Raw genomic sequence first — 17,406 nt, forward strand, 5'->3', positions numbered from 1 at the left:
ATTTGTGGGACTCTTGGTCACAAGACTCCATACCCAGAGCATTACTGGGCAGGAATTCAAGCTCCTGTCCACATCATCCTCTGATCATGAGGATTGAAGAGAGTTTAGAGCATAAAAAAGGTAAAGAAATTAATCCCAGAGAGAATACACATATGGTTCACTCACTCACACTATAATTTTTATGACAGCATTTTTAAAGATGAGATATTAAGTTTAGGACAATGGAGGAAACAATACTTGTAGGCAACACCGGAAATTTTCAAGTAGAAACAAAAAAATCATCCAATTAAATAATATAAAATCTGCCACTAAATTCTTCACTCCAATTAATAAAACCCTTTAAACATGGACACCAAATATCTCACACCTCAATAAGATATACATCATCAAAAACATATTTTCTGCAATAAAATACGGCGTGATTGAAAATTTTATGTCATCATTTTTTCAGGTCTTCTCGGATAGTAACCCCATATTAGTCACTTGGTTTATGCAAATTTGTCTTTCTGTACTTTACACTTGGAGCAGAGCATGTTTTTCATAAGGAATTTTTGCCTTACTATTCTGTGCCAGGGATACTGTGGATGCTGAGCTGATAAGAGAGAGAACAGGATCCTAATGAGGATCCTAAAACCCCATGACTAACTACAAAACAAACTAATATGTTAAAGTCTACATTATCAGGAAAAGCATTCAAGGTAGTCATGTAGAAAGGAATGGGCAGTCACAGAATTTCCTCTACAGTAAAATTATATAAATGGCCTCAGTTGCCAAATATAGTTTATTCCATAAAACTGGTACAGTTCATCACTATGTGAAGCAAATGGGAATCTCCAAACTGTTTCTGATTCAAGGTTGGACTAACTTTGGAAAGTAAGAAAACAAAAGAAAGGAAAAACTGGTGGGTACCAGAAGGAGCATAAAGTTAAACAAAGGGACTTATTTAAATTTAATAAAGCAGTCGAACTTTGGAAAAATTGAAATTCCAGGATATGAATAGAGGGATTAAGTTCTTCCATGATCCGATTAAAGGATCACAATCTCTGGCTGTTAAGCTCTGAGCCAGCAATCACAGGTACTTCTGGGAAAATGGCTCTTTTATGGCTTCCCTCTGAAAAATACATTTAGAGCCTCCTTTCTGTCTCTGTTCCTCAGGCTGTAGATGAAGGGGTTCAGCATGGGCGTGACCACTGTGTACATCACTTAGGATATTGCACTCGAGTGGGAGCTCTGGGTAGCAGCAGAGCTGAGGTACACTCCCAGGCCAGTACAATAAAATAAGGAGACAACCGAGAGGTGAGATGCACAGGTGGAAAATGCCTTATACTTGCCCAGAGCTGATGAGATCCTACGTATGGAGGAAACTATCTTAGAATAAGAGTAAAGGATCCCAGCCAGGGGAGCACCACCCAACAGCACAGCACACCGTGTCATTAAGAAAGGTGGCAGAGCAGGCAAGTTGGATCATCTGATTGAGCTCACAGAAAAATCAGGGATTTGCATGCCTGTCCAGAAGGACAGCTGCAACACCATTAAGGTTTGTATCAAGGAATGCAGGATGTTCATGATCCAGGACACCAGAACCAGCAGTCCACAGAGCCAGGGGTTCATGGTGACTGGGTAGTGTAGCGGGTGACAGATGACCACAAAGCTGTCATAAGTCATCAGTCAGGAGGAAGTTGTCTAAACCTACAAAGAGTATGAAAAAGTACATCTGCATGACACAGCTTTCATAAGTTATGACTTTTACGACTTTTCTGTGTTTGTACATTCCCATCTGGGGGACTGTGGTGAAGGCGACATAGATGTGTATGAAGGACAGGTGGGCGAGGAAGAAGTACGTGGGCGTGTGGAGGTGGGAGTCAGATTTTACAGCCAGGATGATGAGCAGATTCCCAAGTATGGTGACCAGGTACATGGACAGGAACAGCCCAAAGAGGAAGGGTTGCAATTCTGGTTCCTCCAAAGATCCCAGAAGAAGAAATTTTGAACTTCGTGTATCATTGCCTAGTTCCATGCAGTCGATGTGACTATCAAAATAAGAGAAAAAAAGCATGACACGATCATGCATTGCTAATCTGGCAGATACATCATTGTTTATATTTTGCAGTCAGGAAATTAATTTTTACATTTGTAAATGGAACATGTTAAAAACACTAAAATCTAGGAATAGAAGGAAACTATCTCAACATAAAGCCCTGTATGAAAACCCCACAGCAAACACGTGCTCAAGGGTGATACAGTGAGCATTTTCCTGTATGATCAGAAGCAAGGAAAGGATGCCCGCTTTCACAACTTCTACTCAACACTGGAAGTTCTAGCCAGAGCGATTAAAGAAAGAAAAGGTATCCAAAATGGTTAGAAAGAAATAAAGTTATGCGTGTAGATGATGTGATCTTGTATGTAGAAAATCCTGAAGATAACACCAAAAAACTAGCACCTCCAATAAATTAATCCAGCCAAGAAACTGGGTACACAGCCAACCCTCAAAAAATCAATTGCATATTTACATACAAAGAATGAATGATCTGAAAAGGAAATAAAACAATTCCCTTTATGTGACACCCCAAAGAAGAAGGCTATCGCTGCACACCAGTCAGAATGGCTAGTATAAGGAGACAAGACACAAATGTTGGTGAGGATGTGGAGAAGAGGGAACACTCATCCACGTTGGTGGGAATGCTAACTGGTGCGGCCACTGTGGAAAACAGTATCGAGGCTCCTCAAAGCAATTACATGATCATGTAATTCTGTTGCTGGATATTTACCCAAAGACAACAAAAACACTAATTCGAAAATATATACGCACCCCATGTTTATTACACCATTGTTTACACTAGCCACTCTTTGGAAGCGTCCAGTGACAGATGAATGTGTAAAGTAGATTGGCAAATATATTTATATATTTATATACAAAAAATTGAATATTACTCATCCGTAAAAAGGAAGGAGACTTTGCCATTTGCAACAACATGGATGGAGAGTATAGGGTGCTATACTGAGTGAAATAACGTAGCAGGATTCTCGCACAGAGAGTCATGACTCCAAGGCTTTTCTTTCCAGGAGGCAACTCGATTCTGGCCGGCACTGCTCAGTTGGGTTTGTACCCAAAGAACTGAGCCCCCAACATCCCGTGGCATAGTTTTTTTTAATATATTTTTATTTCTTTGTCTCCTGTATATGGTAACATACAAAAACATGTAGTCTGATTAAGTAGTCTCAGTTCACAAGGTCATGAGGGATATTGTCACGTAGGCACATGGCCAGGCTATCTTGTTTTTTTTCCCTTTCTCTCTTTTTTCTTCTCTCCTTAGGGAGGGGACCCTACCACATCCCCCCCTTTGATGCTCAGACCCCCCCTATTTTGGGACAAAGAGCATCATCTTGGTTTAGAGGTTAATATTTTTATAACAGTATTACATGAGTGGCCGTCCTTTCTAAATCATGGCTTCAATGAGACTGGAGGCAGACCGTACAACCAGGGGAGCTAAGCATCCAGGGGTAAGCATCCGTACAACCAGGGGTAAGATTAAGCATTCTCCCAAAATTAGGAGGATAGATTCCCATGAGGGTTTTGAATACACTGAGAGTTGAAAAACATCCTCCAAATAACTCCTCGGGGTCCCAACTTTTCCGGGGTCTGGACAGGGACATTAGCAACGTTTTTATTTGACCTGTGATCTCCTCTATGACTTTTCCCTCATCTATCTGTAGGCAGCAGTTGCTAAGGTTAAATCTTCCACAAACACCTCTCTCGGAAGCAAGCAAGTAATCTAAGGCCATGTGATTTTGATAATGGCATTGTGCATTTTGGTTTGTTGCTTAGCTAGTAAGTTAAGAGCTCTGGCAGTTTCATTGGTTATAACTTTTATAACTGCTTGTAGTCTGATTATGCGGTTTAGCATGTAAATGGGAGCACAGTGGCCCCAGGACCCATCCTCTGTCCAGGTGGCAGGGCCATCATATTGGATTATACGCTCAGGAGGCCATTCATCATCTTTTTAGTTGCCAATTTGTAAAGCATACCGCTTTCTTTGAATCTCCCTGTCCCCATACACTTGGACTCCCAAATGTTTCCTTCTGGCAAGTGGGAGCACGAAGAAAGATGGATGAAGAGTTCCCAGAGTGTATGATCCTGACCAGACTGAGGGAAGTACTATATATATAGGCTTTCCTTCCACATATCCAGGCTAGTCCACCTGGGACCCGCCATTTGATGGCTGTATTGACCTTGTCCCAGGCCTCTCAGAGATGAGAGAAGTTAGACAAGGGGTGGGGATCTGGCTCAAGGTGATCTGGGGTCCCCCACCATTGGGTTTTCCGGACAGTTGAGTTATAAAATCTTTGGCTTACGCATGTTAAGTTTTTAAGAGATGACAATGAACTTTTTCCCCACCAGGCAGGACACTTTTTCCCAATAATTGAGCTTCTGAGAAGCCAAACCCTGGTCGTAGGACTGGGGTATTTTGTTTTACTATAAGGTTTGTGGGGATCCAATTTTCTAGTCTCTATGGCCATTGTTTCCCCGTGTTGGTACCAGCGAAGTATCCGATCCACAAAGGGAGGGTGAGTGTTCAGAGAAACCTCTCATCACGTTTCCAGCTGGCCGGGGTGGCCTCGGCCAATCCTATGGCAAAGAGTAGAGCAAGAATCATGATAATAGTGAGAAACGAGGCATGACAGTGCATCACAACAAGGAAACATACAGAAAATAACGACGGTCTTTTGTTTCTCCAGACTGCCGATTCCTCAAGCTTCTGCCGTGTGTAGATCAGCTTCTGGAGTGACTAAAGCAGGGCTGCAGTCTCCTGGAGCCTCTGGAGTTGCAGAATCTTCCGTATGGTCAGTCTGCACAGCATTGATGGGTCAGGAATGCACTCCCAGTTTTGAGATGCCGGCTTCACTCTGCTGTAGTGAATCCAGGGACACACGTTGGCCACCTTTACTGCGTAGGGGTGGACAAAATGACAGTGAACGGGCCCCTCCCGAGGGGTTTTAGCGGTTGGACATTTCACTCCTTTATCCCTATTGCATCTCCTGGTTTAAAGGGATGAGCATCTGTGGTCAGATTCAGATAATCGCTCCCTGACCCAGGTGTGTAAGGTGGTTAGGGTAGAGCCAAGGCTTCGCATCTGTTGTCTCAGGGCTAGTTGGTCTATCTCATTTAGATCCCTCCCCCTATGCCCTTGATAATGGGGGAGGGGCGCCCATAAAGGATTTCATAAGGGGAGAACCCCATTGGCTTCTTCAGCCTCCCACCTGCAGCTGCCGTCTGCCTCCCTGAAGGTCCCTTCTCTCTCCCTGCCTAATGTCAACCCTTTCCCTATTTATTTCTCTGCTGGAACAGGGCCTGGAACCGCTGTTAGGGGACAGGGGCAACGACTGTTCTGGCTTCTTCAGGCTGATAAGGGACGGTGTGGGGGGTACAGCAGTTGGAGTCTACCCAAGGGGTCGGTGGAATGGCCCATAGTATGGTTCTGCAGGAAGGCTGGCAGGCATTAGCAGACACAGAGAAAAACACAAAGTAAAACTTATACTGACCAACAAGATGGCATCTTAAGATCATGTCTATGGTTTCCAAACCTGTCAAACAACCTTTGTAAACAACACATGTCAGGGAATCTTTCATGACCCAGGTGATGGAGAAGCAGGAGCGGTAAGTAATCAACGGTGGCTCTATTTCCAAGAGTTTGGCCTTAACTTAATTTAAAAACAATTTTTAAAGCATCTAATGCTTGTGAGATGTTATTTAGAGTTTTTCTGAGTGTAAACAGACAGTCTGCTTTATTTTGAGATGTAAAACTTTTCCAAGAGCCAAGAGTGCTACCAGAGAAAGAGTCAAGGCAGCCATTGACCATTATTAATTTGTAAATATTTAGGTAAGTCAAACCTAGGCATTATTTGATAAAGCAGAAGTTTTATTACTTTTTGTGCCTTTTCTGTCTCATGGGGGAAAGCCTTTGCCCAATTAGTAAAAGTATTAACTCATACCAACAGATGTTGGAATTTTTTTTTTACCTTGGCATATGAGTGAAACTTAGTTGTCAGTCTTTCCTGGACAGCCTCCAGTTTCTTGACTGCCTGGGATAACAAGTTTGTGGTTGACAGGAGTGTTTCTAAGACATACTTCACAGGATGATCCTGCTTGCAGAACCGTCCTTGACAAATTTTGGGGAGGAGACATCATTAGGGTAAACATCCTTTGGGCCATTTGAGATGTTTTGTCCCTCCCTAAATAAAAGGCTTGATGCTGTGTTTTAATGCTCTTTTAGCTCTGAGATCTTTGTAAGAGTAATTGTCCTGCTCTGTTTGTAACCATTCCAACGGCTGGAGACAGTGTCTAGGAGTTAGACCCCAGTTTATTATTTTTGGGGGGACAGTAGGTCGGCTTGAGTCTCCTTTAATAATTGATATAGCAGGCAAACTATTTTCCTGAACCCTGGTATCTACAGCCTACAATATCCAGTAATTTTCAAAAACTCACATAATTGTTTATCTGTCCTGGAGTTGGTAGCACCATAGTCTCTAATTTACTTCTAATGTCCCCTTCTAGCAAGGGAGTAAGGCTCTCTGGCATTATCAGGAAAGAATGAGAAAAAATTACATTTTTTCATATATATCCCAAGGGCTAAGAGAAAATTTTAGTTAGAAGTTTCTCGAAGATGCCTCTAATCGTCCTGCTGCATTTGGATAGTTGGCCTGGAGTGGAAAGGAGGACAGAAAAGGTCACTCTGGTGTCGAGAAGGAAATCAACTAGTTTTCCTTCCCTTCTATATTTAGAGTTACTCGAGGTTCTGGGTTTCTGATAGACAGTTGGGTTGGGGGGGGCCACCGTGAAGAGCCCCAGGCCCCGGTTAGTCCCTTCCAGGGACATTGTTATCTGAGCCCTCACAGACAGAGGTCCCCCAGGGTATTCAGATCTCCAGTGATTGGCTCCACATAAGGGGCATGGCTTTTGGGGTTTTCATTTTGGTTGTCCCCTCTGAAGACATTCTCGTTTTAGTGCTCTCAGCGGCCATATAAATGGCATTTGGTGCCAGGACCTCGGGAAGCCCGATCTCACATAGTACCTAAGGCCACAACTAAGGCCTCAGATTTTTTTAAGCCTCCTTTTCTGTTTTGTTTTTTTTTTTTTTTTTTATTCTCCTCTTGATCTTGGTTGTAATATACCCAATTGGCAGCTCATAAGAGCTCCTCCAGGGTCCCTTCAAGGCCAACAGCCAACTTTTGCATTTTCTCTGAATACATAGGGCTCAGTGAGCGACAAATTTGTCCTTTTAATCATCTCAGCCTTAGGGGTGTCAGGGGAGATAGCCATATATTTAATGAGAGCCTCCCTCAACCTTTCCAGGAAGGCCCTCCGGCTCTCATTTTTTGTTTGTAAAATAGTGGCTAATTTAGCATAATTTAAGGGCCAAATCTTAGATTTCCTTAGTTGTTTTTTTTTTTATAAAGCATCTATCTTACTAAGAGTCTGGTTTAACAAAAGCATTATGTCTTTCCAGGTCAACTCAAAAACATACATAATATTCTGAAAAGGCTTTATATACTTATTCAGTCAGAAAATGTACCTAGATCTCCTTTTACCTGTCTTAAACCTTGTAATGTAAAGGTTTTTTCTTCTGGCATTCTAGCTTCCTGTAAGGGAAACACGCCCTTTACAGGAGGGCCTGGATAAGGTGGGTAGCAGGGAACAGAATTGCATTTTTTTATATGTAGATTGAGGACCCAAGGAGGAGGAGGAGGAGGGAGAGTTCCCTTCTTCCTTCTCTAGGTATGTTTTGGGTACAGGTGAGGGGCCCTTAATTGTGTCCCCTCCTGATTGCTGGGCTCTAGAAAGGGTTGCCATTAAATGATGATCCACCTTACGTTGCTTACATATATCTCAATTTTTTCCTTAAGGCCCAAGAACAATGAACATAGGGGAATTCTCCCCATTTCCCTTCACATTTGCAAAACATGTCCACTTGTAGGATAGTATTGTCATTGATATTTCCCTCTGGTGGCCAGGTTCCCTCTTCCAATTTGTATTGGGGCCAAGCCTTTGTGCAAAAGAAAATGAACCATAATGCATTCCAAAGGGGTAATGGCCTTGGTTGGGGAATTACCCATCCGTAGGAAAAAGGATGAGTTATTTTGTCAAATGTTGTTTTGGCATCTATTGAGAGGATCATGTGGTTCTTATCCTTTCTTTTATTAAGGTGATGCATTATACTGATTGATTTGTGGATATTGAACCAGCCCTGCCTCCCGGGATAAATCCCACTTGATACTGATGAATAATTCTTTTAATGTGTTGTTGGATTTGGTTTGTTAGTATTTTATCGGGAATTTTTGTATCCATGTTCATCAGGGAGATTGGTATGTAAATCTCCTTTTTAGTGGGTTCTTTGTCTGGTTTTGGAACCAAGGTAATGCTGGCCTCATAGAATGAGTTTGGAAGTTTTCCTTCCATTTCTATTTTTTGGAACAGCTTCAAAAGAATAGGTGTTAACCCTTTTTTAATCTTTGGTAGAATTCCCCTGGATAGCCATCTGGGGGGAGGAAAACTCTAAGAGACTCTTAAATACTGAGAACAAACCGAAGGTCGATGGGGGGTGGGGAGAGGGGAAAGTGGGTGATGGGCATTGAGGAGGGCACCTGTTGGGATGAGCACTGGGTGTTGTATGGAAACCAATTTGACAATAAATTATTTAAAAAAATATGATCATAGGGGAAGGGAAGGAAAAATAACATAAAAATAGGGAAGGAGGCAAACCATAAGAGACTTGTAAAGACAGAGAACAAACTGAAAGTTGCTGGAGGGGAGGTGGATGGGGGGTGGGTTAGATGGGTGATATGTATCAAGGAGGGCACTTTTGGGGATGAGCACTGGGTGTTATATGTAAGTGATGAATCACTGGGTTCTACTCCTGAAACCAAGACTACACTGCATGTTAACTAACTTGAATTAAACACATTTAAAAACAAAAATTGAGGTCGCCCATTGCAATGGAAACTTTTGCCTTTATTTCTGCATCCTTTTATCTTATGTTTATTCAAGCATCCAATCTTTTCTCTATCCTCTCTAACTTTCTCTCAAGTCTTCTTTCAACTTAAAAGATAAAATCATAAATCATATGTGGGTGTACACATCTGATTGAGCTTACTTGAAAAAAAAAGTATATGCACACAAACACTTAAGACACAACCACTACACTTGAATGTTTTCTTTGGAGTAAAAAATTAACTTCCATGCATTTCATTCTTGCCTTACAAGATTCATAGGAAGTTATGTTTAGCTGTATACTTTAATACAGATTATTGAGCGTCATTATATGCTAATAATTTAATTAATTGGGAAAATCTCTATGGTGCAGGGCTATGGGTAGGATTGAGAGCACAGAAGCTGACTCTCCATTACAGGTTTGGGAGATAGCTTCTAACAGGGAAGGAAAACAAGTGTTAAGGCAGTGGAATTAAATTCAAAGAATACACATGATTGGGAACGCAAGCTGGTGTAGCCACTCTGGAAAACAGTCTGGAGGCTCCTCAAAAAACCAAATAGAACTACCCTACAACCCAGCAATTGCACTATCAGGCATTTATCCAAGGGATACAGGTGTGCTGTTTTGAAGGGACACATGCACCCCCAGGTTTATAGCAACACTATCAACAACAGCCAAAGTATGGAAAGAGCCCAAATGTCCATTGATGGATAAATGGATAAAGAAGATGTGGTATATATATATATATATATATATATATATATATATATATATACATACATATACAATGGAGTATTACTTGGCAATCACAAAGAACAAAATCTTGCCATTTGCAACTATGTGGATGGAACTGGAGGGTATTATGCTAAATGAAATTAGTCAGAGAAAGACAAAAATCATATGACTTCACTCATATGAGGACTTTAAGAGACAAAACAGATGAACATAAGGGAAGGGAAACAAAAATAATATAAAAACAGGGAGGGGGACAAAACAGAAAAGATTCATGGAGAACAAAGTGTTATTGGAGGGGTTGTGGGAGGGGAGATGGGCTAAATGGGTAAGGGGCACTAAGGAATCGACTCCTGAAATCATTGTTGCAATATATGCTAATTTGGATGTAAATTTAAAAAAATAAAAAATAAAATTAAAAACAAGAATGCACATGATAATTTCACTTAATTTATAAATAGAAGAATAACTTACATATAAAAATGTAGTAAATTTATACACACAATGGAATACTACATGGCAATGAGAAAGAATGAAATACGGTCTTTTGTAGCAACATGGATGGAACTGGAGAGTGTTATGCTAAGTGAAATAAGTCATACAGAGAAAGACAGATACCATATGGTTTCACTCTTACGTGGATCCTGAGAAACTTAACAGAAGACTATGGGGGAGGGGAAGGGGGAAAAAAGTTAGAGCAGGAGGGAGGCAAACCATAAGAGACTCTTAAAAACTGAGAATAAACTGAGGGTTGATGGGGGGTAGGAGGGAGGGTGGGTGGGGGTGGGCATTGAGGAGGGCACCTTTTGGGATGAGCACTGGGTGTTGTAAGGAAACCAATTTGACAATAAATTTCACATTTAAAAAAATAAAAATAAAAATTTAGTAATAAGATTATAAATTGGTTGAAGACAGAAGAGCACTACAACCACACACAGCATCATGGATGAGCCTTAGAAACACAACAGAGAGATTCACACCCGACTCTAGACTTATAAGGAGCCCAGCAGAGTTCAGAAATGCTTCCAAGAATATAATGCCGTTTGACTGTAAAGCTATTATTAATGAGAAAAACAAAAGCAAGAGAAATGTAGCTAAAAGTCAATGTCAACTTGCAGCCCACTGATAAATTCATAAGACATGTAAAGTGTGACACTTCTACAGGAACTCATGGCTGCCTTCATGTTTATGTTTTATTAGAGATTGACAGCAACCTTATCTTGAAAAGAACCAGACCACCAAGGTCCTGTCAACCTCACTTTCAGCTTACAGAAATTCCTTAGAAACTTCCTTATCTCTACTCCCCCCTCCACAAACTTAAAAGTATATCATCAGTCACTCTTCACAATCCAAGTGTAGCTCTTTCTGCCCACAGATTCTGTCCACAAGCCATAATAAAAGCATAATTGTGCACCATAAAATGTCTCAAGAATTCTTTCTTCACCATTGTGCTTGGTGACCTCGCATCATCATGATATCCTGTTTGACGAGGACAGCCTGTTATACAGCAATAGCTGACTGACACAATAATCCAAGTGAACAGACTGAGGCGATCAGAACATGTGCTGCTTTTGATTTGTGACATATGATTTGACAATCAAGAAGAGCAGTCATGATCATCCTGAGATGCAAGTTTACTTCACATGACTTTATGAACAAGTGACTACATGTGGGCTCCCCTCAGGGTTACTGGGAGAGTTTGAAGGACATGCACGTTTGTGCAGAAGAACTGGGGACCCTGAACCACACGCCAGCAGGACATCCAGCTCTCGTGTGAAGCATCCTCTGGTCATGCAGGTGGGAGAGATTTCAGGGCAAGATGGAGGTACGAAATGGATGATGTTGATGGTGTTCATTTGGATCCCTTAGCATTTATGACAAATATTAAGAAAAGAAATTATTTCATATACACCATAAAGAGTCATATTAGCAGGTAATATTGGAAGTTCTCAAATAGGAACAGGAAGAGAATTCAGTGATAAAACATAGAAGACATTAAGCAATCCTGTACCTCAATGAATAAACCCCATCAGTTGTGGACACGAATCTTTAATACATAGATGCACAGCCTGAACTCTGATGGTAAAGGAAAGGAAAGGAAAGGAAGGGAAGGGAAGGGAAGGGAAGGGAAGGGAAGGGAAGGGAAGGGAAGGGAAGGGAAGAAAATAAAGAAAAGAAAAGAAAAGAAAAAAGGAAAGAAGAAAAGAGAAAAGGAAAAAAATAAAAGAAAAGAAAATTTTGTTTAGTAACAAAATGCGTGTTCTGAAATTTGGCCTCATATTTATGTCATCCTGACACTAAGGAAATAACAGGTTGATCTGTTTATTCAAGTGTGTCTTTCCCCGAAGACTCGACTGGGAGTTACCTTATGCTAATCAGGTTTGCCAGTGGCTATGGTAGGCTCTCTGGACACCGAGCTGAATAACAGAATAAACCAGAAGACCGGTTATGAAACACAGTAGCATGGTAAGAGTAAGTGCCTGAAATTAAGCTTTTGATTTCTGAGGCATCCATTTCAAAGACAACCATGTTGAATAAATATATTGTCAGGTGTGTGATACAATTACTTAGACTGCCCCTGCCATGAAGTACCTGTTTAGAAAGCCCTGGCAAGCTCAAATAACTTCCCATGAATCAACCTGCTTTTCCCCTTCAGTAGTCAAAATCTACTCATATATAATTGTCCACTAAGGTGTGAGACACAAAACCCTAGTCACTCTGGCCATGGACCCCAATAAACCAGATGCCTCAGCAGTGCTATCTCTCTCTCTCTCTCTCTCTCTCTTTCTCTCTCTCCCTCCCTCTCAATGTCTCCCTCTCCCACTGACACCTCCCCAAATGGCCTTAGGGTGTCCCACGGGCTCTCCAGGATCCCTGAGTAATAAACGTTGCATTTTTAGAGTTCTCTGATGGGTGTTCCTGAGGTGTTTCTTGCACTTACAATAAGAACCCAAGGGCCAGTGCAGTCACAGCATAGGCTGCCAGGGAATGTGCATGGGAATGTCCACAGGCACATGGGCACAGGTGAGTGCCTGGGCTTTCAATAGCCAGAGCACCGTGTCAATAGCCAGAGGCTGAAACTGAACACTGTTAGAGTCCACATCATCAGGAGGAATGATGCAGGTTGTGATATAAAATGATCGACAGTCTCAAGGCGAAACTGTGGTGGATTTTTTTTTACTCCTTTTCTTTGAACTTGCCTCCTTCCTGATAATCTCCTAGGACCTTATCTCAGCTCCCAGTTGTAGTTTCCTCCAGGTCTAAGACTGAGGAACCTGCTAGGGCTAGGTCTCTTTATCTTCAAGGCACTGACTTGTGGTGGGGATCCAGAGATCTCCAGACATGTTTATTCTTCTTTTAAATGAGGTGGAGAACTTGGTTCTTCTGATAATAAACCTTGGGCACTACGCACATTGGGTTCAAGATACGTTTGCCATTACAATTAGGAATTTCTTACTTTATCTCAAGCTAAAAGCTGTCCCTTGGTCCCACTTATAAAGTGTTTGTTAATTATAAGATATATTCTTAGGTCTTTGTATGTGCTATCACTGTAATGAGCACCTTATGGGGATTATTTGATTCAGTTTTCTGTAAACATGTTATCCCTGAGGAGCAACATTTCTGAACTCCCTTCTCCATGCAGGAATAGCACTTGGTGGCATGTAGTGATCTGCCCGAAGTCGTTGCTCAAGTGTTCGATGGGCCATGAGTGTGATTCTGTCAGGATGCTTCTAGTTCTCAAGCTTGGGGACAGTGGTCCTCAACCAGAAATGAATTTTCCCCTGGGCATGGCTGGTAATGCCTGATGCTCTCAACACCCACGTCCACAAGAAAACACCCTCCACAAATAGAATTATGCTGTCCCAGATGTCAAAGTTAATAAGTGAGAACACCTATTCTAGACCAACACTTCTCCAACTTCACCTGGTCTGCAAGGTGTCCATGATTCTACACGATCCCACTACAAATGCAGGAGCTGAATCACAAGTCCCGGTGGCCCAGAGATTCTGCCTTTAGAACAAGCTTCTAGGTGACATTGATGCATGAATCCTGGTCTATAGACCACTCTTTGATGAGCAAGCCTGGGATCCTGTGTTAGAGATAGGCATAGGAAGTTTCGGTCTTCCGCACCAAAGATCATCATTGCGTCTCATTTTGAGGGAATAATGTACCCACTCATTTTAGAGGCTGTGTAAATTCTGTTTGCTTCTTTCATATACAGATCCTTGGGTGACACAAATTAATACACTTCTGAAAACACTTTTTAGAAAGCAAAATTAGGGCCTCTCAAATATGTGCACTCCCTAATCCCCAGGAACCTATCAACATGTTATTTTTTACAGCGAGGGAGAATTAAGGTGGCAGATTGAACAGGATTGCTAATCAACTTACAGTAAGAGAGAAAGATTAGTGATGGTGGGAGAAATTGAAACCCTTGTGTACTGTTGGTGAAAATGTATATTGGTGAGGCCTCATGGAATGAAATATTGATTAAAAATAGAACTAACATATGATCCTGTAAATGCACTACTGGATACTCACCCAAAGAAAACATAAACATTAATAGGAAAAGATATATGCACCCCTGTGTTTTTTGCAGCATTATTTATAATAGCTGAGATATGCAAACAACCCAGTGTCCATCAATAGATGAATGGGTAAAGAGGATGTGGAATATAGTATACAATGGAGTATTACTCATTTACAAAAAAAGATTGAGATCATGCCATTTTCACAGATGGACCTAAAAGGTATAAGGCTAATTGACATAAGCCAGTCAGAAAGACAAATACCACATGATCTCACTGATAAGTAGAATTTAAAAAACAAAACAGAAAAAAAAGAGACAAAAGAAACAGACTCTTGAAATATAGAGAATAAATGATGGCTTCCTCAGAAGAGTTGTGCAGGGGGATGGGTGAGAAAGATAAAGGAGATTAAGGGGGCACTTATCTTTTTTTTTAATGAAGTCGTAATAGTTTATTTCCGCTTTTGTCTCCCTTGCCTCAGGAGACACATCTAGAAAGAAGTTGCTAAGGCTGATGACAAAGGAGGTTACTCCCTGGGTTCTCCTCTGTGATTTTGATGGTTTCCTGTCTCACATATCGGTCTCTCATCAATTTTGAATTTACTTTTGCATGTGGTGTAAGAAAGTGGCCCAGTTTCATTCTTTAGCATGTTGCTGTCCAGTTTTCACAGCAACATTTGTTGAAGAGACTCTCTCATTCCCATTGCATTTTCTTTCCTGCTGTGTCAAATACTGACCACAGGTTGTGGGTCTGTTTCTGGGTTTTCTATTCTGTCCCATTGTCTACGTGTCTGCTTTTGTGCCAGTACCATACTGTATTGATCACTACAGCTTTGTAATATAACTTGAAGTCTGTAATTGTGGTGCCTCCAGCTTTGCTTTTCTTTTTCAAGGTCACTTTGGCCATTCGGGGTCTTTTGTAGTTCATCAACACAAGAAACAACAGGCATTGGTGAGGATGTGGGGAGAGGGGAACTCACTTGCATTGTTGGTGGGAATGCAAACTGTTGCAGCCACCGTGGAAAACAGTATGGAGAGCCCTCAAAAGTTATAAATAGAACTACCCTATGATCCAGCAATTACACTACTAGGTATTTACCCAAAGAATATACAAATATACTAATTCAAAGGGATACATGCACCCCAGTGTTTTTAGAAGCTTTAGCTACAATAGCCAAATTATGGAAGCAACACAAGTGTCCATCAACTGATGAATGTATAAAGAAGAGGTGTGTGTGTGTGTGTGTGTGTGTGTGTGTAATGGAATATTACTCAGGCATAGAAAAGAATGAAATTTTTCCATTTGCAATGACTTGGATGGAGCTAGAGAGGATAACACTAAGTGAAATAAGTCAGTCAGAGAAAGACGAATACCATATGATTTCATTCATATGTGGAATTTTTTTATTTGAGAGAGAGAGAGAGAGCATGAGAGGTGGAGAGGGGCAAGGAAACAGAGAGGATCTTAAGCAGGCTCCACACTCAGCACAGCACCCAATGCAGGCTCAATCCCACAACCCGGGATCATGACCTAAGCCTATAACAAGAGTTGGAAGGTCAAATGACTGAGTCACTCAGGTGCCCCTCATATGTGGAATTTAAGGAACAAAACAAAGAGCAAAGGAAGAGAGAGAGAGAAAAAGAGAGAGAGAGAGGGGGGCAAACCAAGAAACAGACTCTTAATAATAGAGTACAATCTGAGGGTTAACAGAGGGGAGGTAGGAGGAGATAGGAAATGGGGATTGAAGATTGCACTTGTTGGGATGAGCACCTGGTATTTTATGGAAGTGTTGAATCACCAAATTGTACACGTGGAACTAATATTACACTGTATGTTAATGAAAGGGAATTTAAAACTTTAAAAAGAAAGTACACTTATCCTAATGAGTACTAAGAAATGTATAGAATGGTTGAATCATTATATTGTACCACTGAAACTAATAAAACACTGTATGTTAATTACACTTTGGTTAAAAAATTTTTGAGGGAAAATAGATTTTTTAAAAAGACAAAAAGATAGAAAGGTTAACTGTGATTGTCCAGGTGGGACTAAGGTAACCATAAAGGTCCTCCAAATGTTGCGGAGGGAGACAAAAAGTTGGCGTCACAGAGACTTTGAAAATGCTACCCCGCTGGCTCTGAAGGTGGAGGAAGAGGTGGCCAGCAACAGAGACTGCAATAGATTCTCCTCTGAGCCTCCAGAAGGATCTCAACACTGCAGACATCTTGCTCTTACCCCGATGAGACTCCCTTCAAGCCCTGATTCCAAAACTGTAAGAGTGTGTATGTGTTTGTTTTAAGCAGCTAGCATGGGGATAGTTTACAGCAGCAGTAGAAACCTCATAGGGACATAGTCAATAAAATTCTTTGCAGGAACTGAGTTTAAGACTCAATTCTCTCATCAGCTTCCCTTGGATAAGGGCAATGGATATCAAAAACACAGTAGGTAGAAAGGAAAAATTAAATCGAGTTGGAGATATTCTTTCCCATTAGCTGGTAGAGTGAATTAATTCCTCAGGGCATAAATGTGGGTATGGTCTATGAGGCCTTTGAGCCAGTGAGACAGGAAGGAAGTCTGATCAAACTTAAAGTCATTCTTTGTCATTTCAATCTTTGGCTGTATTTCTGCATCCTTTCATTTCATGTGATGCAACCATTTCATGTGGATTCTTTTCAGTGCCATCTTCCCCAGTTCTCTCTCAGGTTTCCTTCCAACATAAAAGATGAAATCATAAATGCATCTGTGTGTGTGCATATGCGACGACTGAACTTACTTGCAAGAAAAATGTATGCAAACACACACATACCCAAGACACAACCATTACCCTAAAATGTTTTCTTTGAGGTCAAAAAAGAAGTTCCACATATTTTATCATTCCCAGCAATGTCCATATGCAGGTATGTTTCGAATCCCACATTACCATCAAAAATAGGGAATATGATGCTCGGGATGCTTAAATTTTTAGTAATTACCTAACAAAGCAGTTAAAGCCTATGTAACAGTCTTAAGTTATACCCAAATAGAAACTTGCACTGAGTACTCTTCATTTTTGTGTAGTTCCTTTAATTCACCAAAGTGTACACTTTACATATGCAGGTTAGTGTGTACAATTATACTCCAAAGATTTAATTCAGTGGGAAAAAATCTAATGGTGCATA

The 17,406-nt window shown here is 41.0% G+C and overlaps 1 pseudogene; it reads right to left on the minus strand.

The window, feature by feature from the left end:
* Positions 1-361: 361 nt before the first annotated feature.
* Positions 362-2,017, minus strand: LOC122213090 (annotated as a pseudogene).
* Positions 2,018-17,406: the final 15,389 nt, after the last annotated feature.

This window comes from Panthera leo, chromosome A2 (genome assembly GCF_018350215.1).
Source record: "Panthera leo isolate Ple1 chromosome A2, P.leo_Ple1_pat1.1, whole genome shotgun sequence".
Taxonomy (NCBI): domain Eukaryota; kingdom Metazoa; phylum Chordata; class Mammalia; order Carnivora; family Felidae; genus Panthera; species Panthera leo.